At 39.5% G+C, this 27,210-nt stretch overlaps 1 pseudogene across 1 annotated transcript in view; it reads right to left on the bottom strand.

The window, feature by feature from the left end:
* LOC308497891 (serine/threonine-protein kinase VRK1-like) overlaps window positions 1-9,576 on the bottom strand; it is a 62,034-nt pseudogene extending 52,458 nt beyond the window's left edge. Inside the window, exons 1-2 of the transcript in view lie at window positions 9,483-9,576; window positions 8,412-8,558 (exon numbers count right to left, since the gene is read on the bottom strand). The product of the transcript in view is annotated as a serine/threonine-protein kinase VRK1-like (transcript). The remainder of the gene's footprint in view (window positions 1-8,411; window positions 8,559-9,482) is intronic.
* Window positions 9,577-27,210: the final 17,634 nt, after the last annotated feature.

Here is a 27,210-nt window from a genome sequence, read left to right as displayed (position 1 = left end):
AAGATCTGACTAAAAGTTGTGAGGATGTGTATCTGTCTTACCACTGCTGTATTTTTTTATCACCTCTAGTAGTTGCTGAATAAATATGCGAACCAAGGATAAATGAATGGTTACACTGAACCTTTCAGAAGCACTTTCTGTACTCCCATCATAATTTTTACACATATTAATTGACACAAGACGATGTAACAAATTTTTTCAAAGCACTTATAAATTATCAATTACCCTGCCAACTAAAAACATTTCTGCAAATTTTTTTCCATAGGCAGGTATCTTTCCCATAACTAATATCATAGACTACACAGATTTGAAATCTGCATATTCCTTTATCATATCAGGGCACTGGTACACAGTGAGCATTCAATAAACCTTTGTGAATTTATATAGCTTTTATAATTATTTTAGGATTGCATAATATTTCTTCAAGTTAATGTATCACAACTTTCAAATCAAGGTCTATGTTGTTGAACATCTTGGTGGTTTCTCAATTTTTTACTCTTACAAAAAATATACTAGAGTGCACATCTTTGAGAATGTATGTCTGTGGATCTGTTAAAGTGACATTTCTTTGAAATTTGTTAGAATGGATGGACTGGAACAAAGGGTAGGAGCGTCATTATGGTTCTTATTGCATACTGCTGAATTTTCTCTCTAGTTTCAGAATTCTAGGATTCTTAGAGACTCTCACATTCTCAAGTGGCTGCAGCAAAGACTAGCAGCAAGCAGCCAGCTACTGGTGCCACCACAGTCCTTGAAAATGGCAAAACAGACATTCCCACATTCTTTTCTTTCATGGATGATTAAAACAAAATGGAAACCTTGTGCTAGAAATTGACTTACAACATCCAATGGATGAAATATCATGTTACACAAATGACCAGAGACCAGTTGGATAAATAAGATAAACTCAGAGTTGCATTCTTTCCCAGAATCCGAGAGTAACACTTTGGAGCATGGATTCACAATTCTGTTTCTAGCCTATTTTTTAAATATCAAAGAGAAGGGCCAGATGTCACAATGAATTAATATCCTAGACTTTCAAATCTGGAGACATAGGTTTAAATTCTCCCCGGTTGAAAGTAAATATGAGTTTTCTGGCTTCTTGGAGATCCCTAGTGGATATTTTATTCACCCCAAATTTGACAGTTTGACAGGATGATCCCAGCATCTTCTTTTTCTTCGTGACCTGAGGGCTGAAAGCTCAGATGAGGTGAGGCAGGTGCCATCACTGAGCTGAGGGAAGAGTCAGCCTTGTCTCCCACTCCCCTCACCACACATTTCTCTCGGGATTCCTATCTACTCTTCAACATTCCCCCTTCAAGAGGTGCCGAGTTACACAGCTGTTGTTGAAGAGAGGCAGGAAATAAAGGAGGAGCTCTGGCTCTTCGACTGACTTAGTGATGGAAAGTCGAAGGCCATCAAAGTGCAGCTGCAGAATCCATCGGTATGGCCACGGTACTGTTACAATCCATCCAAGTGGATCTAAAGGAGGTACTCCCCCATCCCCCCATCCCCCCCCCCCCCCCCCCCCCGTCAAGTTTCCCCGAAGGGACACACACCTCTATTTTCTATTCAAGTCAGTTTCTGAGATCTCATTACAGAGACTTGGCAACGTCATTAACATTCTTAGGCAGGATCACCATTCCTTCTGGGAGGTCTTCCTGTAAAGTCAAGGTTCTGTACCCTTTTATTGTGCTCTCATGACATTCTCCTTACCAGAGCACCTCTCTTGCTGGAAATCACCTGTATTTGTTTGTTTCCACCACTGGACTCTAGACTCTGTGGGAACAGAGAATAGACCTACCCAAATCACCAACGTATCCCCCAGTGCCTAGTAGAGCACATGCCCGTCTCTAGTTCCATCCTATGACTTGTGTCTTTCCAAGTATCTCAATAAGATCCTCTGAATAACCCTGGAAATCATCTGAGACATCTTTCAGAAAAGAAGAGTGGTGCTGAAGAGGCTCTCCTGGTGGGACCTGCAGTGAGAGATTTGTCTCGGGCTCCCTGCCAGCTGGGCAGCTCAGCTCAAGTGAACTAGATTTCCACCAGAAACTCCATGCAGGTCCTCAAATAAGAAGTGTGAATGGTGTGATAGAAAACAACAAGTGATCTTTCTCAAAAAGACAAGTGAACAGAGGGAAGCAAATCGAGCAGCCTTTATTCAACCAATGTCAATATGCAACCCAGAATAATTGCACTTCAGGAAACCTGGACTGAGAAATTTTTGATTAAAAAAACACACACACACACACACAAAACACAAAACCCACTACATGTAAGACATTACTTTATATGTGCTTTTCTTTCTAGTTAAGTTGGGTTTAAAGTGTGTTTAGCAGACTTAAAAAGGCAGAAGGAGCACATTCTTTCACATGTTTCCCTTCTGACAGTTTTCCCGTGAGATCCCTGAGTGAAGGAAGCCTGGCTGATCCTAGACTTTCTAAATAGGTGGGCTATCCACTTATCTCAGACACAGATGCCCTGCTTTTATTTGAGTTCAGCTGTATCAAACTATGAGCACATATTTCCCCCAAAATTAGGTCTTTTAGGCATAGTAAAGACAGTAGAAACATTCCTTCTCCCCCTCCATAAACCTAGGAATGAATTCCTCATCATTGAGGAAAAGTCCAGGGAGAGAAGGGCAGCCATCCAAGGAGGATTAGGGTACCCAGAGAGCCAGTCGAGTCAGACCTGGGAAGACTAACCTCCCAGCCTCCAACCTGTGGTCACAGGGAAATCCCAGAGACTGTGTCTCCTTTATATCTTTGTCCTGAAAAATATCCAGAGCTCCTCCTCTGAGGCTCACTACACCCCGACATTTGGGATAATTGCAACCCATCTCTCTAGAGTTTGGGTGCTAATACCTCCTAGAATTCGGTTTTTCAAAAAAGCAGATTTAAAACTGTCAGCAAGAGAAGAGAGAGGGACAAGTTGCTCATGCTTGAAACCTATGGCCAAATTTTTTGTAATTGGTTTGGTATGCAGCGAAGATAGAGCTGTGTGGGGGCAATGCTCCATGACCCCCTTTCCCAGGGGGTGATCTCCCTAATGCTGCTCCTCAGCCCAGTGCCAGCCCCCAGTGGAGGAGCGGTAGGGAGACCCTGAGCACAGAGAAGAAGGGTCAATTCTCTGTACTTACAGGACAAAGGGATGGCAGGGACTGCCCCATGAAAGGAGGCAGGACCCTTCACCAATATATGCCCAAGAATTAGAGCATACATTGCAAGGTCTGTGTCCAAAATCAGGGTCAGTGGGTCAAGGAGGAAGTTTGGATGAGAGAAGGGAAGAGAGGACAAAGCTAGCGAGGGCTCCAACAAGAGGCTAATAGCAGCTCTTACCAGGAACTTAAGGAAAACTTTTTAAAATCAGGTGAAATTGCTGCCACTTCTATTGCCTCCTCTGTTGAGCCTACAGGGTCCAACTGCCAGCCAATGGTACAGATTTCATCTCATTTCATCAGCAGCAGAGGCGGAAGGATGTAGACTTCAGGAGAAACAGATCTGGGCTCTAATCTTGGTTTTTGCTACTTTTTATTTATTAGATTTTAGGCAAGATATTTAGCCCGATTGAATCTCAGCTTTCCGATCTATAAAATGAAGATAATAACTCCTACCAGAAGCCTGACTTAAAAGGACCTTGAAAGTTTGAAGAGTCATACTGAGTATAATTCATTGTCAATCAGCATTAGCCCCACTCCCTTCCACAGGTTTCTTTTTATCTCAGGTGCTAGATATCTGGGAACTACATATCCCAGAATTCCTTTCCACTAACGTTCTAGATATGACCTGTTTAACAATAAAATTCACTGGTGGGGTATCTGTAAGGCAGAAGAGGGCAAGAGGCTCCTCTTCTCGGTCAGCAGTGGTGGGGGTGACTGAGTCTGAGCCTCAGCAGATGTGACCAATTGGTAGCTGGCTGTTCTCCACACGTCACTGCGAGGCCCCAGCCTCAGGGTTGTGGATTAGTTGTAATTTCCTGCAGCTACCTGATCTCAGGTCGCAGCTTGTGGTGGAGTAACCTGAAAGCGAGGAGTAATCCACTTTGCCGTCTTTACTCCAGACTTTTCCATAACTTAGTAAGCACTTGTATTAGTTTTCTATTGCTGGGTAGCAAATTACCCCAAATTTAGCAGCTTAAAATAACATATTTTTTACTACCCCGTTCTATTGAAGTCCAGGTGGGATCAACTGGGTTCTATGCTGGGTCTCACAAGGCTAAAATCAAGATGTCAGCCATGCTGGATCTTATCTAGAGGCTCAGAAAAGAGTCTACTTCCAGGCTCACTCAGGATGTTGGCAGAATTCATCTCTTTGTGGTTATAGGACTGAGGTGCCCAATTCCTTTCTGGCTGTCAGACAGAGGCTGCTATCAGGTCGTTACGGCCACCATATTTCCCTCCATGTGGCCTCTTCCATCTTCAAACTCGCAATGGCACATCAAGTACTTCTTACATCACAGCCACCGGCAGGATCCCTCACACTGCACCCCTCACACTCACACTCTGACTCTTATTTTCTGCTCTCAACTGAAAAAACTTCCTGCTCTCAGAGGCTCCTGTGATTAAATCAGGCCCATCCAGGCCTCCTCTTTTTCTTAAGATAAATGGTGCCGTATAACATAATCACAGAAGTGATATATGAGCATGTTCAGAGTTTCTGGGGTTAGGGTGGAACATCTTTGGGGCGGGGGGCATTTTAGAAATTCTGCCTACTACACATCTAATTCCCTCTACTAACTCACAGGATGCTTGAAAAACCTGGAAGGGTTTCTGTTTTCCTGTACTGAACCACATGTGATCTAAGACCACTGTCTGCAAACAAACTCTGAAGTGGAAAAAACAACCTTCAGATTATAATGGTTTTACCCTTAGAACATCCTGGACAAACATCAGTTCAACAATTGTTTAGCAGCTGTCATATATCAGGTCATGTTACATTTCAGGGAATTAAAAAAGAATAAGAAACCCTACCCAAGTGGTCTAACGGGCAAAACAGACACATGAATGGAATATTTCAATGTAACATTTCCTCAGAGATGATAAGAGAGATGAGGTTTAAAGTTGAGTATCACTCGTTTATTCAAGAAATATTGATCTAACTTCTACTCAGGATCAGGCATTGGCTTAAGTGCCAGTGATTTAAAGACCAATGAGAGGAGATTATTGCCCTAGACAATCTCAAGGCTAGTGGAGAAGTCAGATATGCAATAAAATGCTGTGTTATAATAACAACTGCAATTTTTTTTTTTTACTTTTCCCTGGTTACCCCATACTATGCTAAATACTTCACACACATTATCCTATTTAAATTTCACCTTAAGCCCGAGAGTTAGATACAATTATTTCCTAAATACAGAGGAGGAAACTGAGATTGAAAACAATTTAGTCACTTCCCTGGGAAAACATAGATCTGGGTTTGCAACCCAGATAAAGTCAATTGTAATATCCCTCAGAATAGATGATGTCATCTGTCTAACGGCTTCACTTCCCACAGCCAGAACTTGCCCCCTTTTTTGGAGAACTATCATTTGAGTCTCCTTTGCCCACACAAACGGAGAGACCAAAGTGCCTGGGGCTGCGCGTCCAATAATTGATGGATGTGAGAGTGTGAAAACTCTAGTTTCTTTGCCTCAGGTCAGGACAACTCTGAGACTTGATTTATAGAGTTAATAAGTCTGCCCACAGATGAGGCACAAACTACCCTCTGTGTAACTTTGTGATTGCACACTTACTTGTCTTCCTGCCCTCCCTGTCCCCCACTCCCCACCCACTACTTTGCTAGTTTCCCTTGGGAATTCCCTTACAAATATTTGTACACAGATCTGAGGGTCTGCCCCAAGGCACTCTTGCACTAACATTTATACTACACCACTATGGAAACCAAGAGAAGAGTGTGATTCATTGCTTTGGAGCAGTTGGCGAAGACTTTCCAAAAAAAGTAATCTTCCCAGTCATGAAAGATAAGCAAAGTTCTGCCAAGGTGGACAAGTGGGAAAAAGAGCCTTCCAGGCAGAGGATCTGCACACACAAAAACACAGAGGCAGGAAGATGGGGGCAAATCAAAGGATGGATTTAAAAAATTGCATGTGCTGGAGATGTATATGCTGGACCAAAGGTAGACAGAGATGAGAGGCTGCCAGGAGTCGGAGCTCTCAGGCCAGGAGAAGCACTGAAAAATCTTAAGGGAGGGTGGATTATCATCAGATTTATATTTTCATACAACAAATATGTAGTGAGAATTTACAATGAAGGTAGGAAAACAACCTAGATCCTGGGGTATTGCAATGAAGACCAACCTGATCTATGTCCCTTGTCAAGGTACAGAAAATCCTTTTCTCTTCAATACAGTAACCACTAAATACATGTGCCTATTTAAATTTAAACTAAAACTGAAATTTAGTTTCACAGTCACATTAGCCACATTTCAAGTGCTCAGTGGCTAGCTGCATGTGGCTAGTGACTGTCATATTGGGCAGTGCAGGTAAAGAACATTCGCATCATTGCAGAAAGTTCTAACGGACAGTGATAGTCTAATCACGTAAGAGGATAGCTGTGAGCCTCCATCTCATTTTTTTAAACTCATATGTGGCTATCTCCTACTTAATCTTTTTTATTTATTTAAATGTGTTTGAGCTCTTAATTCATTTTCCAATTACAGTTAACATACAATATTATACTTGTTTCCAGTGTACAACATAGTGATTAGACATTTATATAACTTACAAAGTGATCACCCCAGTAAGTCTGGTACCCATCTGACACCATACATAGTTATTACAATATTCCCTATGCTGTACTTTACACCGCTGTCTATTTAGCCTTTTTTAAAAGTCACTTTTTATGCCTTTCTCTTTTATACAGAAGAATTTGAGGATTCTTTTGATTTCAAAACTGGGCCTCAGCACAACCACCTGCACTTGGCAATCAAATCATAGCAGTGGTTGTCAAAAGACCATATTTGCAGAAATCCCTTTGAAAATGCACGTGGTCCTTTAATGTATCAGATGAGGGAGATATACCCGCACCTGCCTAGAGAATCCGAGTAAGGTCTGCCTCCCTCAATCTGTTTACCTTGTTCTTTCTTCATGTTTGTAGCTCAAAGCACATCCTCCAAAAGCAAAATAACATTCATGAAAGAGGCACACATGGAATTCCTCACATGGCTTCCTATCATTTCCAGGGCTACAAAAATGAAAGTAAAATAGCCACTAAGCAACAGTGATCTCGGAAATCTGTCATAGTATTTAAAACTGATGATTGGTTTTTAAATTTACATGTTAAGTTAATAGAAACTGGATGTCGTGCGGAGCGACTTGCAGGGCCTCCTGTCCTGCTCCCCACATAAGAACGCAGGATATGGTGAGGCCAAAAAGGAACACCCACGGAGCCATAAGTAGGGGAGTCAAACCAATATATTCTCGCTGGCGGCTGGGCTGGAGACACAGGAAGCAGGATCTACATAATCTGCAACCCGCCATCCTAACAGCAGTCTGCGCTTGCCAGCCACCATCTTCTTGCTAGCCCCCATTTTTTTCTGCTAGAGTAGCCACGGCAGTTATATTAGTGGCCAATGGCTCACTGGTTACAGCTGATGGCCAACTAGCTACAGCTGATGGCCATCTGATCACACTTGATGGCCATTTACTACCCGAGCCAGCACCTTTCTATGTGAGGCCGAGAACCTGGAAACTGCTTTCTGGGGCTCTGTCCCCACACTGGAATATTCTTTGAAGAGCCGTTTCCCTCTACTTCTTTGTTTTTCATTTTCTTACAAGAATCAGTGAACAACTAAGTTTTTACTGATCTTCTAGAATAAACCTATCATAAACATAAAAACTGAGCTATGTAATCAAATATTTTAATCAAAGTGTCACTATAGAGAAATGTAAGCCTATCAATTTTGAAGTATGCAGTACAAACGCTGATGCCTGTGACATTCAAAAACTAAAAGAAGCAATTTAGTATTTAACTCAGAAGAGAATATGTCTCCCTATTCCTAGTATGAGACAGCCTTCAAGCTCCAAACAGACCCAGCTGACCCTATGAAAGCTCTCCCCTTTATTATAATCAGAGGAATTAATTATAATACGTTATGAGAAAAATGCTATTTTTCAAGTAACGAAATAACTTTGGTTGACTGTGATGCTTGCACTGGAAGCTTTACTCTGTCAGCTGTGTAGGATGTTAGTAGTCTTGATTTATAATAAGCTAGTAAACACTAGTAGACTAGTTCCTGAAAGCCTGATGCAGCTGCAGGTACCCAAAGATAAGTAGCGAAGAGATTGTTTTATTTCCAGGGAGAAAAGGTTTTATCGCAATCAATAGGATTGCTTTTACAGATTTTCTTTGTTTTGCGGGTTTTTTGGTTTTGCTTTTGTTTAGCTCTAGGTTAATTCTGTTACCCTGGCACCTGCAGGCAAAAGGGTATGGATATTTCCACTTTCCCTTTGTTTTATTCTGAAAGCCTGAGCCGAGCCAGCGATAATGACCAAGCTCTTGGAGTTTTCCAGTTGATTATAGAGAAGTGCATTGTATTCCACAGTATATTCTTGCAGCCCTGCCACCAGATGAAAGAAAGAGCATAAAAGCGCCAGCAAAGCTGGGACTCTTCTCTTCCTGCTCTAACATGCCATCAAATAGGGATGGGGCACTCAACTGATGTAGGCATTCTGTTGTTCACGTTCCCCAAGTTCAGCTGAGAATGTCTGAGATCAACAGGTGGCCTCACTAATGGAACAGATTCACTCATTGTTTGTGTGTTTAATGAATCATTGAGTTACTGATCAGCGGAGAGCAATGGAAGCTGTTCAAACAGAAAGGAAGCGCAGCCGTGAGGTGGTGCCGCGGCCATGCTCTTTGAAGCACTGCTGGCCCCTCGGGGAGGGCCAGAGGCTTGGGGGTTTACTCCCTAAGGTTCCCAGAGAAACTGGTAGCAAGAAGAGAGTGTTATTTCTAATTGGATGATGAAAGTCAGCTCAAGGGACACAGACCAAAGGGCAAAATGTAAGAAGGGGAGGAAGTGAAAACAACTGAATCAAAGGCTGAGGTAAAACTGAGAGACAGGTGCTTGCAGTGAACTGTGCAGTAACCCTCATCTTGTCCCTCCGGCTCCCCCCCATCCTTACCCCCAGTCCTCAGGAAGTAACCAAATGAGGACAGACTGTGGGGAAGGACCAAAAAAAGTAAGAAAAAGCAAGGCTTAGGACTCAGATGCGGATTTCCCTACAGTTCATGGTATAGTGACAGTCTCTGTCATACTGGGAGGTAAGGCTGACACTTCTTTGTGCGAACCCCACATGTTGCACCAAGCTTTCTAGTGAGTAGAATTTCACAGAAGGTGTATCAGAATTGTATTTGGTGGACTGTGCTTTTCTTTCTTTCCCACAAGTAAGACTTTATATTTGACACCATTCAAAGTCAGAATTTTAAGCAGATTCTTGGACAGGTGGCTCACACCCTCCAGCTCATTCAACTTTATCACCTGTCTCATCCCCAGGTACTTTTCCAGAACTATTGCCTTCACCACTCGAGAACTTCACGAGTTCTCCCAATTCAAACTTGGGCTTCTTCAGCATTCTTACTTTTCTAATGAACACATCATAAAGAGAATAAATAGATTGGCAAGACTTTCCTGCATCTTTCCCAGTTCTGTCTGGAATCCATTTATTGACTATTTCTTTCAAGTCACTTGTTTGTATCCCTTGGGTCATGATTTCCATTATCTTCTGGATTTGGCAGACCTGTAGGTGCTAAGTGTAAGAAGAGTTCTTCCAAGCTGTTTGTTTGTTTGTTTGTTTTTAGTAAAACCAACACAGAACAGATGAAGCAAATAATCATTGGTAATTTTGACATCAACATGAGCTTTAGTTATGGTCTGCCATCTTTTTGAACACGGAGCACATTTTTTCATGGGTAAGATCTATATCACAATAGTTGGTTAGGCAATTTGTGCCCTGAATAGCCTCAGTTATTTTCTTGGATTTTCTAAATGCAACTTCATTGTCCTGCAGAGCAACAAGCCTCACTTTTAAAACATGATCCTTGAGGCCATCGGGTGCAATTTTGGTTCCTTGAGTCCTTGAAACTAATGTTTTTCTGTATTTCTTACATTGAACATAGCTGGTGCTTTCACACCGTAATAGTCTTTCTTAGAACAAACCAGTTCTTCTTGGTTCCTTTTTTGCCACATTGTGTGGGCTGTGTTTTGTGTTGTTGTTTTTTTTAAAGCTGGGGGACATATGAGATAGGGCAGAATGTGGTTGTTCAGGCCTGCATCATGTGAGTAGTCTCTCTAGATGATCCTCCATACTCTCTTTTTTCCTTGCCTTCAGCTGTATATTGATACCTAGATCTATAGGGTTGGCCTTGAAGACTTCAGAGTTTTTGTCAAGCTTGGTTCCCCTTAGCCCTCAGAGTCCAGGGTAGCTGGAGTGCCCCAGAGGGGCACATCAACTGTTAGTAATCTCCTCCATTTACCTTAGTGCAGTGTATAAACATTAACTCCTTCTACATATGCCATAAAAACCAAAAAGTAAGGAAGAGTCCCAATGGACTCTGAAGATCTTTCCAGCCCTGTTATCTTTGATTTGAAGCCATCCCCTCATTCATACATCCCAAGACAAAGACCGGAAAGACGCTCTTTTTGTCCATTAAAGATCTCCTGGAAGGAATGGGACTTTTCTCTATTGCATTCTCCTTCAAGGATGGAGAGAAAAGAGGATAACATAGAAAAGCAAGAGAGAACAGAAAGTCTATCAGAATCCACCCGTTAGCTAATGGGAGGAAAGCATGAGAAAGGAAAAAGCCCAGTCGCATGAAATCTGGGAGACTCAGGCCAAAGAATGTAGGGGTCACTTCCATCACATCTGGTTGGTGGCAGATATCTGGGTAATAAATCCTGCTCTGAATAAGGTCCAGAGCAGTGACAACAAGCTTCTATTCCACCAACACATCTCTTGCTATGGATTTGTGTTTAATCAAGCCAGCCTCAAATCCTTTTAGAACTGAAGATCTCAGCTATTGCAAAATGAATCTCCATCCATATGTCCTCTTCAATAAAGCCTTCTTTTCAACACAGAGAAGGATGTGAAAGCTATTGCTCCCTTAGGCGATGTCATTGCTGTTTGAAAAACCAAGATGTATATATACACATATGTCCTATGTGTACATAACTTACAATACAATTTTATGATTCAGAATGTTTGTATGTACAGTGGAATGTTAGCTCCTCCCAGACACAGAAGCTGCACCATATGTCCTTGTAATGGGAATGTGTCCCGATCCTAGAATAAAGGGGTTGCATTTGGTCTGTCACGTTAAATAGTCAAACTAAGCGCTCACCATTGAGATAATGCATAACTGCCCTGCAAAGATGTTTATAAGCTCCCTTTTTATACAAGGTATGTGAAGGATAATTCCACATTTTTTATGTCTTTTTTAAATCTTTGAAATACTTATCTAGTATTCATTATATAACATGCATTATGTAACAAACATTGTTAGAAATGTTTCTATAGATATTAATTTGTTTGATTCTCTATGAGGAGGATACTATTATCACCCCATTTTACAGGTAAAGAAATGAGGAAGAGAGATTATATCATCTGCCCAAATTCACACAGCTAGTTAGTGGCAGACCTGGGATTCAGACTCATGCAGTCTATTGCCACAGTCTGTGTGTTTGGTAACTACACCATGCTCCTCGATTGCTTTAATAATTGACCAACCTTCATCCATGTTTGCTTTGTTCCCACACACACACTCCCCTGCCCTCCCCCCATTCTCACCCAGTCATTTAGACAGGTCCTATCCAAGCCTTATGAATCAATACCAAGAAGTCTGAAGCATGATCCTGGCTATGAAAATCCTTTTTGGCAAGTATGACATCTGAACATAGGCTCTTGGTGAAAAATAAAATTATTTTCCCTATAAAATTTAATTTTTAACAAGAAGCAAATGTTCAAACTATCCCACTCTATAGAAAATAGAATCTACTCTACAAGATTAACTTTGCCTTTGTGATTTTCTAGTTGTTGTAGAATGTAAGTCAAAAAGAGTATGATCATGGCATATTTTAAAGACTAGGTACTTAAACGTTTAACGGCATTTAGGAGTCCCACTTTTTTAGCATTTAGGAAGAGTTTAGTGGAAAGTGCCAAGGACTGCGTATCAGAAGAGCTTGTTTCCAGAGCATTACCAAGGTTGGCTGGTAGAGAAGGAGTGACAAAATTCACCCCTCCAGGCTCTGTTTCTTGTTTTTGAAATAAGTAGGGCAGACTAGGTGATCTCTAAAGTCTAATCCAATTCTAGGACCATTTTGAATTTACTCTCCCTCTGGCCCACAAGGCCCCTTGTGATCTGACTCCTGACAAATTTTCCAAACTTATCTCATATCCCAATCTGGCTTAGTACCAGCCACATGGGCCTCCCTCCCATGTTCCAAAACACTTAGCTCCTTCCCAGTTCAGTGCCATCCCACTAGCAGTTCCATCTACTGGGATACTCTTTCCCTGCATCATCACCCAGTTGGCTCTTTTTATCATTCAAGTCTCTGAATAACCTCTCTGGTCACCTCTTCAGTGAGTCTATCCTTAACATCTAAGCTAAACTATTCTCCCACCCCAGTACTAACTCCCCATCTATCACCCTGATGTACTATCATCTATCACCATCTGATGTTTTCTTATTTACTTATTTGCTTATTTGTTTGTAGTCTGTCTCCTCTCATTAGGTATAAACCTCATGAGAGTGAGACATTCTCTATCTTATTTGTCATTGTATCTCCAGTGCCTAATAGTGCAGTAGCCACTGAGCTCAGCAAATCTAGGGCTTGCAAAAGAGGCAAAAAGAGCACCTAGAATCTAAAAGCAGCAGGATTCCTTTCTGAGTCACATCAGGGAGCAAAGGGATCACTTGGTACGGTACTTTGCCTTTCTTATTCAATTTAGTGATTTCAGAGCCAATGTCAAGGTGACTGCACAGACCCACATCATAGGAGGTAGGTTGTGCATCTTTTCTCTCCTGCTGAAATCACTCAGTGATAAGCTATGGATTTATCTACCTCTCAGTGATAAGCTATGAATCATCAGTGACATCTTGTGCATTTATATTACCTGCCTCACAAGCAGAAACTAGCCTGTTCACCTAAGGAGACCAGCACCCCACTGCGGAGGACAACTGTGAGCTCCGGTTCTACAGATTTTGTGCTTCAGGATCTGAGTGAGGGAGGGTCAAGTCTCATGGCCAGTGGGGCTTAGAGTGTCTGGATGCTGAACTGTAAGTGGTGTTCTGTGGCAACAAGAAACGTGTCAGGTATAATGCTACATCAGCTTAACATCAACTGAAGCTGGTTTGATGCTGGCTGCTGCTCTGATGCAAGGGTATTCCTTTTCCCTAATACAAGGTACCGTATTAGACCACAGTAAACATTCTGTCTTGGGTCTCTGACCAGGCAGAGAAAAGCCTGTAAGGCTTAAGGAAGCTGAGTGGAGCTTCTGGGAGGGACAGCTACAGAAGCTGCTCCTCCCAGCTCAAAAGAAAGAAGAGATGCTTAACTCACAGCCACTTCCATAGGGCCAGAGGCAGGGTCCCCAACCAGGTGAACCACCTGGGACGAAAGTAGAATAAAGAGGAACAACACCAGTGAAGTCACGGGCAATGTCAGAGTGTCACCATCTGGATTTTTTGAGTGGGGGCTGGGCCCCTGTGTGTAAGGAATTGTCTCAACACACCCACAGCCCACGGATAGAGTTCACTTTATCATTTTAAGGTTAATTGACTTTGCCTTTTCCTTCTCCCCTCCAACCAGTTTTAGAACTTCAGATTTATCAAGCGACACCCTCAGACTCTCGCTCTCTCAGATTCCTCCACTCACTTCTCAGGACCTCCTACATCAAATACCTTGTATAATGACAAGTCGGGACTAGTAATTTTCTATCCTATCATAAAAAGATTACAGGGTCAGAGATTTCAGCACTTCATTGCCCCGGCCCAATACTGGATGAAGAAGTTCTTCCTTAAGCATTACTACCGTATTTCTTGCCGCAATGTCAGCACATTTCTACTTTTCAATCTACTGTGGAGAGAAGCAAAATAATGAGTATCCATATTCTTCATGATAGTTGAAAACAGTGAAATCAGCCCTTAGCTTTCTCTCTCGCTCCACTAAATTTTATGAGAGGCCATGCTCTCACCACTGTAATTTATCTGGTAATCCTTTTCTGGACTTAAATTCTTTGCATCTTTTCTATAATGAAGATGTCAGAACTGCACATACTGCTTACATATAGTCCTTGGCAAGTCTTGGAGCAACAAAACGTTTCTTTTCAATTTGTGATGTACAGTTTCCCCCATTTTCAATCTGGAATGCTCTGCTGACTCACATTCAACTTGCATTTGGATCTCAGGTTTCTTCCTGTCACCCAGTTCTTTCCTGAACAGCATTGACTGCACTAGTTTTAGTTCCTAGGTGCACTGATCCTATCCCAACCTTATCATCTTTCAGAAAGTTGTCTTCCTAAATTTCCCAAGTTTACTTACATTTATTGTTTGGTCATTGGAGATTTCAGAAAACCCAGCCAACTGAGACAAGATGTCTGACAATATGGAATAATCCTGGACTGAAGAAGATACTGAGGTAGCAAACTTGGACTCTCTCAGGTTTACCCTGAGCCTTTGGAGACCACAATTTGTTCCAGACTTCCTGCAGTGATGTGCCCCCAGATCGATATTAGGTCAATCTGGGCCTCACCTCCCAAATAATTGTTTAAAATCCATTCTCAGCTTCCTCTGTTCCCTCAACTTATTTTCATTCACACACATACTACCATATTGTTCTGTATGTCTAGCTATATTTTTTTGCTTCTTTTTCTCATACATACCGGTTCATTTTTTTTCTAAACATCATTAACTACATTATTTTTCTGCCCCTAGGTATATTGCCCTTACCCCAACTTAATTTTCTTTCAGATAATTGGCTTCCCACATTTACCAACTTACATGTTTCTTCCCCTTTCCTTGGAGGTTTTGGCAGACTCAGCCAGGAAAGATGGCCCAGTATAGTCCCAGTTTACATTTGTAAACTGGGCATAATCATTATTATAGCGCTTCCTTTCACTCTCAAAGGTATCTTGGTTTGAAGAGTAAATTGTATGGTCACCCTACTGATAGAACAGGCTGACTTCCTGCTATTCTTTCAGACTGACTCGGAAGCATACCAGATACCTGAGGGCACTGTAACTTCTTCCAGAACTTTAATTAGAGAATACACTTAGTCCTCCCTCTGGAACTAGTTTTGGTGGTCTAGTATGAGTATCTGGACCCTAGCAGAGTTGCGATGGCACTCTTTAAGACTTTGGGCTGATCTTTCTAGCTATAGGGCCCAGGAGTGTTAGATGATGACTGCTCTGATTCTATGTATATATCAGGAAGAGGCAGTATAGTGTAGCAATTAAAAACTGGAATTTTGGAACTGGACAGCTTAAGTTTAAATACTTGTTCTGTCACTGACATTCATATCATTTAATTGGAGCACATACATCCATATTCTTCAAGAGAGCTCTGAAACAGTATTTGCACATGCACAGACCCAGCACTCACTAGCAGCTGTGGATTTCCCATGTCACAAGATCTAATAATATGGATATGTCATGGGTGACTCAGCTCCAGGCTAGCTTGCTCATTCCTCTCTAATTCATGGGACAATAAGCTTGCAAAATTTCTCTGGCATTACAACTTCCCCTCTCCAAGACAGACTCAACAATCGTTCCCCTCTGGATTCTCAATAAAGGTTGAATTATGTCATTCATTGAGTCATTCACAAAGCACAGGTTCTCTCAGATACACAGTGTTAAGGGCTGTAAGAGATCTAAAGTGGTTTAGATCCTAACCACAAATAGTGTATTACTGAGCTGGAGATACCAGACATATGCACACAAAAATAAAATGACATGTAAGACATTGGACTTAGAAATGTTACAAAGAAATATAATGGTTAAATGTCGAATGAGTGTGACCTCACATAAAATTTATAGAAGATCACCTAGGAATGAAGACACCAAGAGAATCAAAATCTAGAATAAGATGGAAGTAATGGATTTGGGAAGAAAAAGATAACTGTTAGATATGCACTAAACTTCAGATTCAGATTAAATCTAGTATTTGGCATCAGTTTCTAGGAGGTCAAATAGCTGAATGCTTACTTCGATATTGTTTTTCAGTATGCCGGAATGTGTAAATGATCAGTGATCATGTGATTGTACAGTTTCCAACCATATTTAATGAGCATAACAATTCTAGGAAGATGACCAAAACATGGCATTTGGATTAATATTTTTAATGGAACTGCCAACTTTTTAGTTTTCTAACTAAATGCATTAAGAATATAACTGACACAACCATTTCATAAAAGGATATTTTGACACCAAAAAAAGTAGATTAGACATAATCAGACAATTTTAATATTTTAATATTAACTTTCAATTAGAGGTCAGTATCCTAAATATCATTAGAGTAAAAATACACCTTATTTGCTTTATGTGCTAATAGTGTCAGTCATTGAAATTTAAAAATATATTTGTGATTGTAAAAGTTACATGCTTTATGAACTAATCATAATTATAATAGCTAATAATTTGTGTAAAAATTAATAACTTCTAATAAGTAACTATAAAATAATAGTTTGACAGCTAACAGAAATGTTGAGAAAGTGTATTTACTTAATAAATTAGGAAGAATGTTATATCTTTTCACTCACATGTTTATAAAAATTTAAATAATACAAGACAGAAAACTAGTGATTATGTTTATTATAATTCTTATCATTATATAATTGTTTATTACATTACTGTAAAAACTTTTGCTTAAATTATATTCTGCTTTTCACAAAAAGTTGGTGAGATGTTATTAAATGTGTCTCTTTTGTATCTCATACAGCAGATATTTAGACAGGCAGAATCTACCAGAAATCTTATTTTTACGTTTGATAGCATTTAGGATTAATAATGAATTCAACTAGGTTTCTACTTTTCCTTGTTCCTGATGGATTTCTGGACCTCGAACAGTGATCAACACAGTGAATCTTATTGAAGAAATGATGGTACAGTGGAAAAATCAAGAAAGGAAAATTTCCTGTACCTGTCATTGTCAATGGAACAAACATGAAGATTCCATGAATGATTTCGAAAACACAGCCATACGATGTCTTGTTCATACTGTTCATATGTGTGCTCAGAAAGTACTTCTAGGATAGAATAATATAACAGAATAACTGTCATCAGCAGAAAGATGTTGTGCCATTGTGATCAGTCTTCTTAGTCAAAGATAAAGTTGATGCATAAGAGATGCGAGAACTGCCAGGTACTTCTATAAGGTATACAAATAATATTGAATAGCAACTAATACATGTTTGTTTGTTTTTAAAGGCTGCTTGACAAAAGAATGCCTTCACCTTTTACTTTACAGATAGCAGCACCAACACGGCAGGACCTACTACCACCAAGGTCAGCTGTGGGCAAGGAGTCTGTGTGCTGAAACCTGCTGAAGAAGTAGCAGACAGAGAAGTGCTGGGAGAAGGCAAAGATTCCTCCATGGTCCCTTCTCTAACAATCCCTCCTAACATTCCACGCCAGGCTTGCCTAAAATAAGAACAAACATGCAGAAGGAAGCTCTGAATGGTTTTGTTACCTGGAGACCCAATTAGTTTGTCCCACTGACAAATTTCTGTATCCAAATTCAAGGACAACTTTTTTCTCAAGTGATTGTGGAAGGCAGCAAGACCATGCAAAATACTAAAAATAAACAATTTAAATGAGAGTAAAAATATCTTTTGAAAATAGAAAATAATTCCAAGAGTTTTCTAATTTAATAATCATGTATTGAGTACCTCCGTAGCACTGATCTGAAATCATACTGCCTGGGTTTAAATCCCATCTGAGTCACTTGTTGGCTCTATGGCCTTGGGTTAGATATTTAAATGTCCCTCAGTTTTCTCATCTATAAAGTAGGATTAATCATAATACCCACTTCATAGGGTTGTCTTGAGCATTCAGTGAGCTAATATTTGTAAAGCACTGGGAATAATAGTAGCTGGCAGATAACATACATTATGTAGTATTTGTTAAATTAAAATGAGATGTGTCAGTCATAACCATGCCTGGAACACAGTGCACAGGTAAGCTTTTGTGAGGTTATTTCAAAGAATGTGTGTCATCACCATCAACTAAATCTTCAAGTTCAAGAGTTGAAGAGGACATAATTTGATGGTTTAGTTAATTAGTTTTAGAGAGAAAGGAAAACTTAAAAATGTGGTGATAACACGGCTCTCTGCTGAAACCCATACTGGCAGAATTAGCAAAAAAATAGCTTGCTTCTTCGTCGACCTCAGTTGAAATGAGTGAAAAGTGAATAAATGTCGATTGAATTAAATTTGACCAAACTTGCAAAGAACCAGTTAAGAAGACAGAACCATATGGTGTCATGAATGCTAATGAAAGAAAAAGTATAGAAGAAAGGGGTACGTGACAATGTCATGGACTTCAGGAAAGTAAGAAGGATACAAGGTAAGGAAGGGACAATGGTTCACTGGATTAGGAGACCCTGGTGACCTTCAAAAGAACAATTTCACTAGAATAGGGAGGCCAGATTACGAGAAGTTAAGGAGGGTGAAATTTGAAGACAAAGGAAAGAAACATGGAGGATGATTCCTATAGATGTTAACAGCATTAAAAAAAAAAAAAAGAAAAAAATATTTATTACATAGGAAACCCACATGATTAGAAAGTAGGCCCTGGAGGAGAGCTTCAAGACTATATAGAAAGTAGGGAAAGAGTTGATGAAGAAGATTCCAGAAATGGAATAAGGGGAATGAGATCAAGAACACTGGCAGAGCAATTGTGAGGTGGAAAGAAGTCAATGTGAGGGAGTTCAGGTCCGTAGTTCTTGATTTTCCTGGTAAAGATATAGATGAGAGTAAGAGTAGGGAAGTCTCTTTGGGGACTTAAGGAAAATGAAAAATTTAGAAGTGCTACTGTGGGGAATATGATATACCATTAACTTGACATGTATAAAAAGAGAATCCATTAATCCCTGGACACCCAACTGAGACGCGATCGCAGGGATTTGTGCGAATGCAAGCACAACGTCCAGTCATGATCCATTTTCTGGAATGGTTAGAGATAGGGCTTGTGGCGATCACAGGCTTCGAAGAGCCAAGTTTGTAGATGACGGATTTTCACACCGAAGAATTATGTCTGGCCAACGGAGGCTGGAAACAGTGAAGTGAAGACATAGACAGGAAACAGATTTGGCTCTAGGAATCAGAGAGTGTAGTGAGGACATGGAGTGGCCTGATGTGCATGATGTAGAAAGACTCTCCCTGAATGCCCTTCTGATCCTCCAAGAACTGAACCTGTTTCCACCTATGTCTCTCCTGGAGGTGGGAGAGACACAATGGCCAAGAATGAAGTCTTGAAATTTGCAAAGGGGCAGAAAGAAGGGAAGCTAGTAAAGAAGATTCAGAGAGAAAATCATCAGAGAGGTAGAAAAACAAAACACGGTCATGTTAGGGAGATCAAAGAGAAAGAGAGTTAAAGGAAAAAGAAGAATTTATTATATGTAAGAATTATACTTACATATAATGTGCAATATTAATATATCCAAATATGCAATGCTATGTAATAATGATTATTGAATGCTAGTTATGATCCAAGCACAACGCTAACAGTTTTATATGCATTGACTTCCTAAATCACCTCAGCAATCCAAGGAAGCAAGTACTACTATCACTGACACAGTACAGCAGAAGAAAACGAGGCATAGCTGTGTGAAATAACGTAGCCAAGGTCACACAGCAGGAGCTCCTAACCCTGACCTTCAACAGCTGTCTACTTTAATAACTAAATATTATGTCTGAAGCAGTTTCTGTATTATTACAATAGTTTTGCTAATGCAGCATGTGCATGAACTATGTTTATTATGTTTCAGGGTAAATAATGTAGAATTCAAGGAGGACTGAGACCAAGAAGTTGCCGTGGGATTTGTGCATTAGGAGCTTGTTAGCAACTGATGGCAGAACAAAGAGGTGGGATGTACAGAGCACCTTGCTGGGAGACAACGACTAGGCTCATTGAGAGTGGCAATAGGACCGTGGGGATTGGAGTTTGGCACATGCATGTGGGTTCAAATCCAGGCTGAGTCACTGAGTTTTGTGATCGTGGACAAGTTATTCCATGTTAGCTATGTTTCATTATCCTTAGAAGTAAAATGCTCAGGATAATAATACCTACATGATAGGTCTGTTCAGAGAATTAACCAACACAATTCCTATAAATATTTTTGCTCAGTGCTTGGCTCACAGTACCCATTCAAAAATGGTCTTATTGGGGGCCGGCCTGATGGCTCAGGCAGTTAGAGCTCCATGCTCCTAACTCCCAAGGCTGCCAGTTCGATTCCCACATGGGCCAGTGGGCGCTCAACCACAAGGTTGCCGGTTCAATTCCTCGAGTCCCGCAATGATGATGGGCTCTGCCCCCTGCAACTAAGATTGAACACGGAACCTTGAGCTGAACTGCCTCTGAGCTCCCGGATGGCTCAGTTGGTTGGAATGCGTCCTCTTAACCACAAGGTTGCTGGTTTGACTCCCTCAAGGAATGGTGAGCTGCAACCCCTGCAACTAGCAACGGCAACTGGACCTGGAGCTGAGCTGCGCCCTCCACAACTAAGACTGAAAGGACAACAACTTGAAGTTGAACGGCACCCTCCACAACTAAGATTGAAAGAACAACAACTTGACTTGGAAAAAAAAAGTCCTGGAAGTACATACTGTTCCCCAATAAAGTCCTGTTCCCCTTCCCCAATAAAATAAAAAAAGATCTTATTATGCAAATTGCATATACAATATGGTTCACTGTACTGTAATCTGTCAACTTTCTTTTTAAACTTCTACTTAGGCCTTTATGACAGTCATATTTTGATGATACCCTTACTATGTCTCTGTTTTCTTGAATTACTGTAGCCCATTTCAGAGCACTTTTGTGTGTGTATATATATGTATATGTACATATATATATATATATATATATATACACATATGTATTTCTTTTTTTTCTCAGACAAAATATTGTGAGACAGGTACAGCAAATTCTGTTACCTACTCTAGGTAAGGAATGATGTGTCCTGATTAAACAAATATTCTTCTTTATAGATAGCTATCATATGTTACACAAACACAATCATTTTTTGAATAATTAACCTATAATAGAACTCATTTATTAAAACGGTGATCCTCGTTACGTAAGTGCTCTTTAGTGATTCAGAAAGTTAACTTTGGATTTGTACTGTCTTCATTACCTACGCATCATCATTATGAGCACTTATTGTTATCTTGTTGTTGATGTGCAAAATTACCAGTTACACTCCATGTAACAGACAGCATCTCACTTCTACGAATACAGATACATACAATAAACATTTACATGTGCACTATGTTCAAAAAGACCAAGTCCCTGGAACACTAAAAATATAGTAGAGAAATCAACTATTTAGCGTAAGGAAGCACCCAGAGTTGGAGAGCATCTTCAACCTTCTAGGTTGTTCCTCCGGATCAGAAAAGTATGAGTTCAGCTAGGCATGGCGAAAATAAAGGATGGCCTAGAAATTAAGCGTATCTGTTATGCTCATTGAGACATCAGAATTTAACTTTTATAACTAGAGGCTATGTTTTAGATAAACTCTACTTTAAAAAAAATCCTTAATAAGTATCTCTAAACACAGGACCAAATTTTGTCCTCAGATTCTTAAGCAAAACTGGGTCAGAAATCAATACAGGCACTGTTAGAAAGGATTTGAGGATTGAGTCAGAGAACAGGATTTGGCTCCTAGGACACAAACCACGCTACTAATCCCGGAGAAAGGATTTGCCCGTTTAAAGGATTATAAATTTTTGAAAAGCATATTCTGTTGATAATACTTTTCATTTCCTACAAATCAAATTACACAGGGATATTTTCATTGTGAATAGAATTGGACAATGTTTTCATTGTTGTTTTCATTTCCTTGGTACATAAAGGTACCAAATTTCAAAATGATCAAGCATGAAGTTTCATTGCCCAAATGGCTACACATCCGGAAACTAAAGCAAATAAACTGAAAATAAAGGCTACCAGCAAACCAAAAGACAATTACATCTAAAAGAAAGTCTCCTTGATTTCTGACACTGGCATTTATGAGACTAGAAAAATATATGTGGTTTTATGTGATGATGATAGCACAACAAGACCTGGACATGCCCAGCAGAGTTACTTGGTGACCTTTGTCGCATCCTGGCTACTTCCCACTCTGGACCCATTTTACTCGAGTGAAATAAATGGTGGTAAATAACACTGAAAGAGGGTTTTAGTGATAGGAAAATCCACTGGTTCTTGAACTTCTTTAATAGAATTGGCCCTCCAGAAGCTGTTTGTAAGGCTCAAAAGAAAAAAAGAGAGAGAAAGCAAGCCAGAGAAACATCTGAGGTCATATAACACTTGGTCTCCAGTGTCTTTAATGCCTCCCTCTGTGCACAGACCTCACTTTGAAGTTCCCACCAGCCATAGGCCTAGAAAATCCATCCACTGGAGACCATGTCTAATTCTTTGTTCTAAAAGGCACCTAGATGGTTTTCTCCAGAGAAGTAGTCATCATCAGTATCATTGTCATATTTTAATTACACCAGTTCGGCATAGGACCATCCCCATAATACAGCAATAAAGGTTTGACCCTGTGGGCTTTTTATTGTTCTGAATTTTCTGCTTTTCCTCGGACAAAGAGCCCATCGTTTATGAGAAAAGAAAGGTGGAGTGGGGGTGGGGAAGGAGACTGCCAGAAGTCACAGCATAATGCTATTAGCCTAAATTCTCCCATGACGGAGCCCTAGCTGGGAAAGACAATTACACACGACAAGATGATAACCTCATGAGGCAATAACCTTCTGAGAGATCCTGTGTACAGGTTATTAATTTGATTACCTTACAGAGAAGTAGCCAAACTTCAGTAGCCCTCTCAGAACCTAGGCAATCCTTTCAAGGTTTGCCCATCTCTAATGAGCTGGGTCTTTTCAGCAATCATCTAACCACATGATTTCCTTAATTCTTAGCCAGTTGCATAATGACAAAGATAAATGTGGCTTTTTCCAGCTGCTTCTAAAATAAGTTCAAGACTGAATTAATATCAATGGAAATACTTTTTGTTCATGTAAAGGGTAGGGGGAAGAAACTGCATGTGTGGGATTTGCTGACACCTGAGAAAATGTACACTGTCTTCCTCTTTGAGGAGAAATACGTGACAATGACAGAATAATGAACTTCTAGAACCCAAAACTCTGAAAATGGTGAAACTGTATCAAATTCAGTCAGTTTCAGCAAGAGCTATAATAGAAAACTCAAAAATTCCAAAAATAGTTTTTGGGATTCCTGAATCCCATCACTTGTTCAGTAAAATATGACAACTATGCTATTTCTAAAAACAAGAGTTGAAATATGTTTGAATATCTCTAATCTATTAATTGACATTCTCTTTATGCTCTCATTTGTATTAGAAATATAGTGAGCGATGGGAGAGATTGAGAGTCTGAGAAAAGCAAAGATTTAATGACTGCAGAAGAAAAACATCTTACTCAAAATTGCATAGAAGAGTGGGCGTTTCATACTGGTGAGAATCTTGACCTAATAGAAAAAGAGAATTCCCTACTTGTTAAATTAACACCTCATCTTGTACTATTAGCCCTTATCTGGGACACATTTATAGTTACTAGATCCCCCCCACACCCCTTAATTGACACCAGTGTGTAGAATATTATGAATTAAAAATAAAGAAACAAATAAAAAAAACTTGACTTGCTCTGTCATAAGACCTTATAATCTAATGGAGGGGAAACAGCTCTGTGGACCAAAGAATACTCCAGATCTAAATAGATGGCTATTCCAAGTGAAAATACACAACCGAAAGCTGAATAGAAATTGACAGGAAAAAGAAAGGTCAGTCAGGGATACATTTCCAGGGAAACTTGAGATTTTAGGCAGATTTGAGAGGATAGCATGGCAGAATGGACAGGAGAAGGGAAGATGTTCCAGTGGAAATGAAGTTAAGACTCTGAAATACATACATTTCATGTCTGTTCTATTCCCTCATCCTTGACTGAAACCCAATCCCCTCCTCCTACCAAGCAGAGGAAGAGTAGATACTACTTTGATCATTACGTTATAAAGTTTGCATTGCTTGTTAGGTACTGCAAAGTATTCTTTTGTTAGTGACAAGCAAATAAATCAGATCAAACAGTCAAACTTAATTCACACTCTTTTATAACATAAGAAGATAGACCAGGTTTTGGTGGGAATGTTATCATTTGCTTTCTTACTATTTCGTCTTCCTTTAAGCTCCAGGAAGTGTCTCTACTACTTATTATGACGAGTCTTTTCAATAAATTCTTTAATTCATCAAAATACTGTACATGGCAAAATAAATCTTTAGGTTGCTGACCCACCTTCAAGACTAATCACTTTGGATTTCTTCTTAACCAACTGCTTAAAATTTCCTCACCCTCCTCTCATCTATGGTATATAAATTCCAAATAAAATTCAATCAGTTAAATCCATAAATACTCATATTCAATTTGTATGTGTCCAAGACCAGTAACTAATAATAACTACCACGTATTGGGCACTTTCCACCCCCCACGTTCTGGCCTAAGCCCTCTGCATTCATTGATTCATTTAATCCCATAGAAATGCTAAACAATATTTCCAAATTTCAAACAATTCTTTCAACTCTTTAGGAATCGGAAACAAGAAATCAGAATTCCCAAGAATTCTTGTTAATTCCTGAAATCATAACTTATTTTGTATTTCAGTTGTAGTATTTACCAAGGGAAAGGTTTTCTGCTTTATTTTGGTTTGGTATTCTAGTAGTATTTACAAAGAACTATATCCTATAATGAATATTCAAAAACTGAAAAATTATTGGAGAAGGCTAGAAAAACCTAATATTTGGTTATCCTAGCAAGATTAACAGCACTACACAGAATGATAAGTCAACATTGCTAACTTAAGGACTTAGTTTGCTTCCAAACATGTTATTTCTTAAAATATAACTCATAGGATTTGAATAAATTATACAATGCATACAAACTTGCTGATATTTATTTTATTCACAAGAATGATTCACTATTAGTCACAGAGTAAGGCCACAAATAAGCTCTGGTAATATGGCTCATTAGGTTTCTATTGCTGTGTAACAAATTGCCACAAACCTAACAGCTTAAAACAAGACAAATTTATTGTTTTATAGTTTCTGTAGGTCAGGTCCACCAGGCTGAAATCCAAGTGTCAGCTGAGACCAACAGTTCTCATCGGGGGAGCTTGCGGTCCTCCCCAAGCTCACTGATTGTTGGAAGAATTATCTCCTTGTCGTTTTAGGACTGAGGTCCCCATTTCACTGCCAGCTTTTGGCTAGGGAGCACTCTCAGATCCTAGAAGCCTCCTGCATTTCCTTGCCTTGTGACCCCACAGGCAGTTCACAACCTGATGTTTCTCTTTCCTCCAGGCCAACTGGAGCACTCTCTCTCTCCTATGATCAGCCAGAGAAAAATCTCTACTTTTAAAGTACTCGTATGCTTAGGTAAGGCCCACCCACTTGGATATCTCCCTGTCTTAAAGTCAACACAGTTAAGGCCTTGATTACCTCTCCAGAATCCCTTTACAAGAGCACCTAGGTTAGTGTTTGATTGACTAACTGGGAGAAAGTGTGTGTACACCAAAGGCCTGAAAACTTGGGAGCCATGTTAGAATTTTACCTCCACATATGACAATAGCTACAAGCTACATATGCCGGCCACTTTTGCAATTTAAACTTTCTAGAAACCACATTAAAAATGGAAAAGAAACCAGGAAAAAATTAACTTTAATAAGATTTTTTTCCAAATCAGTTTATTAATTCTTACTCTTATTATCCTGACAGCTGACATCATTAATGCTTTAACAAAACCACTTTAAAAAGCAACAAAAGCAAAAATAAACAAGTGAGACTCAATCAAATGAAAACAATTCTGGACAGCAAAGGAAACCATCAACAAAATAAAAAGGCAACCTACTGAATGGAAGAAAATATTTGTAAATTATGTATCTGGTAAGAGGCTAATATCCAAAATATATAATGGACTCATACAACTCAACAGTAAAACAACAAACAATCTAATTAACAAATGGCAGCACAAGATCTGAATAGACATTTTTCCAAAGAATACAGGTGGCCAACAGGTATGTGAAAAGATGCTCTATATCATTGATCATCAGGGAAATGCAAATCAAAACCACAATGATAGATCACGTCACACTTGTTAGAATGACTATTATAAAAATTACTGGAAATTACAAATGTTGGTGAGGATGTGGAAAAAAATGGAACACTCATGAATTGTTGGTAGGAATGTAAATTGGTACAACCACTATGGAAAACAAGATGGAGCTTCCACAAAAAATTAAAAATAGCACTACCATGTTATCCAGCAATACCACATTTGAGTATTTATTAGAAGGGAAAAAAAAACAAAACACTAATTTGAAGAGATATATGCACCCTTGTGTTTATTGCAGCATTATTTACAATAGCCAAGATATAAAACAATCTAAGTGTCCATTTATCAATGGATAAAGAAAATGTGATATATATTATTCAGCCAAAAATAACGAAAAAGTGATATTGCTATTTGTGACAACATGGATTGACCTCGAGAGCATTATGCTAAGTGAAATAAGTCAGACAGAGAAAGACAAATACCATATAATCTCTCTTATATGTGGAACCTAGAAAAATAAACAAACAAACAAACAAACCAAGCTCATAGATACAGAGAACAGGTTGGTGGTTGTTATAGGTGGGGGGCATTAGAGAAATGGGTGAATTATTTTTGTTTTTTTTTTTGTAGTTTAGATTAACTTTAAAAATTAAAAAATAATATTTGATTTAACCCAATAGATTAAAATATTATCATTTCAATATGTAATCAATGTAAAAATTATTAATGAGACTTTTCACCTTCTTTTTCCATACTACGTTTTTAAAATCTGATACAGAGCTTACATTTACTGCACATCTCAATTCAGACTAACCTAATTTCAAGTACTCAGTAGCCATACATGTTGTATCGGACTGAGCAGGATTAGATTGTAGCAGCTTTTCCC

Source organism: Rhinolophus hipposideros (assembly GCF_964194185.1).
Source record: "Rhinolophus hipposideros genome assembly, chromosome: 5".
Classification (NCBI taxonomy): Eukaryota; Metazoa; Chordata; class Mammalia; order Chiroptera; family Rhinolophidae; genus Rhinolophus; species Rhinolophus hipposideros.
The sequence above is the reverse complement of the archived record's forward strand: the minus strand, read 5'-3'. Positions and strand labels throughout refer to the sequence as shown.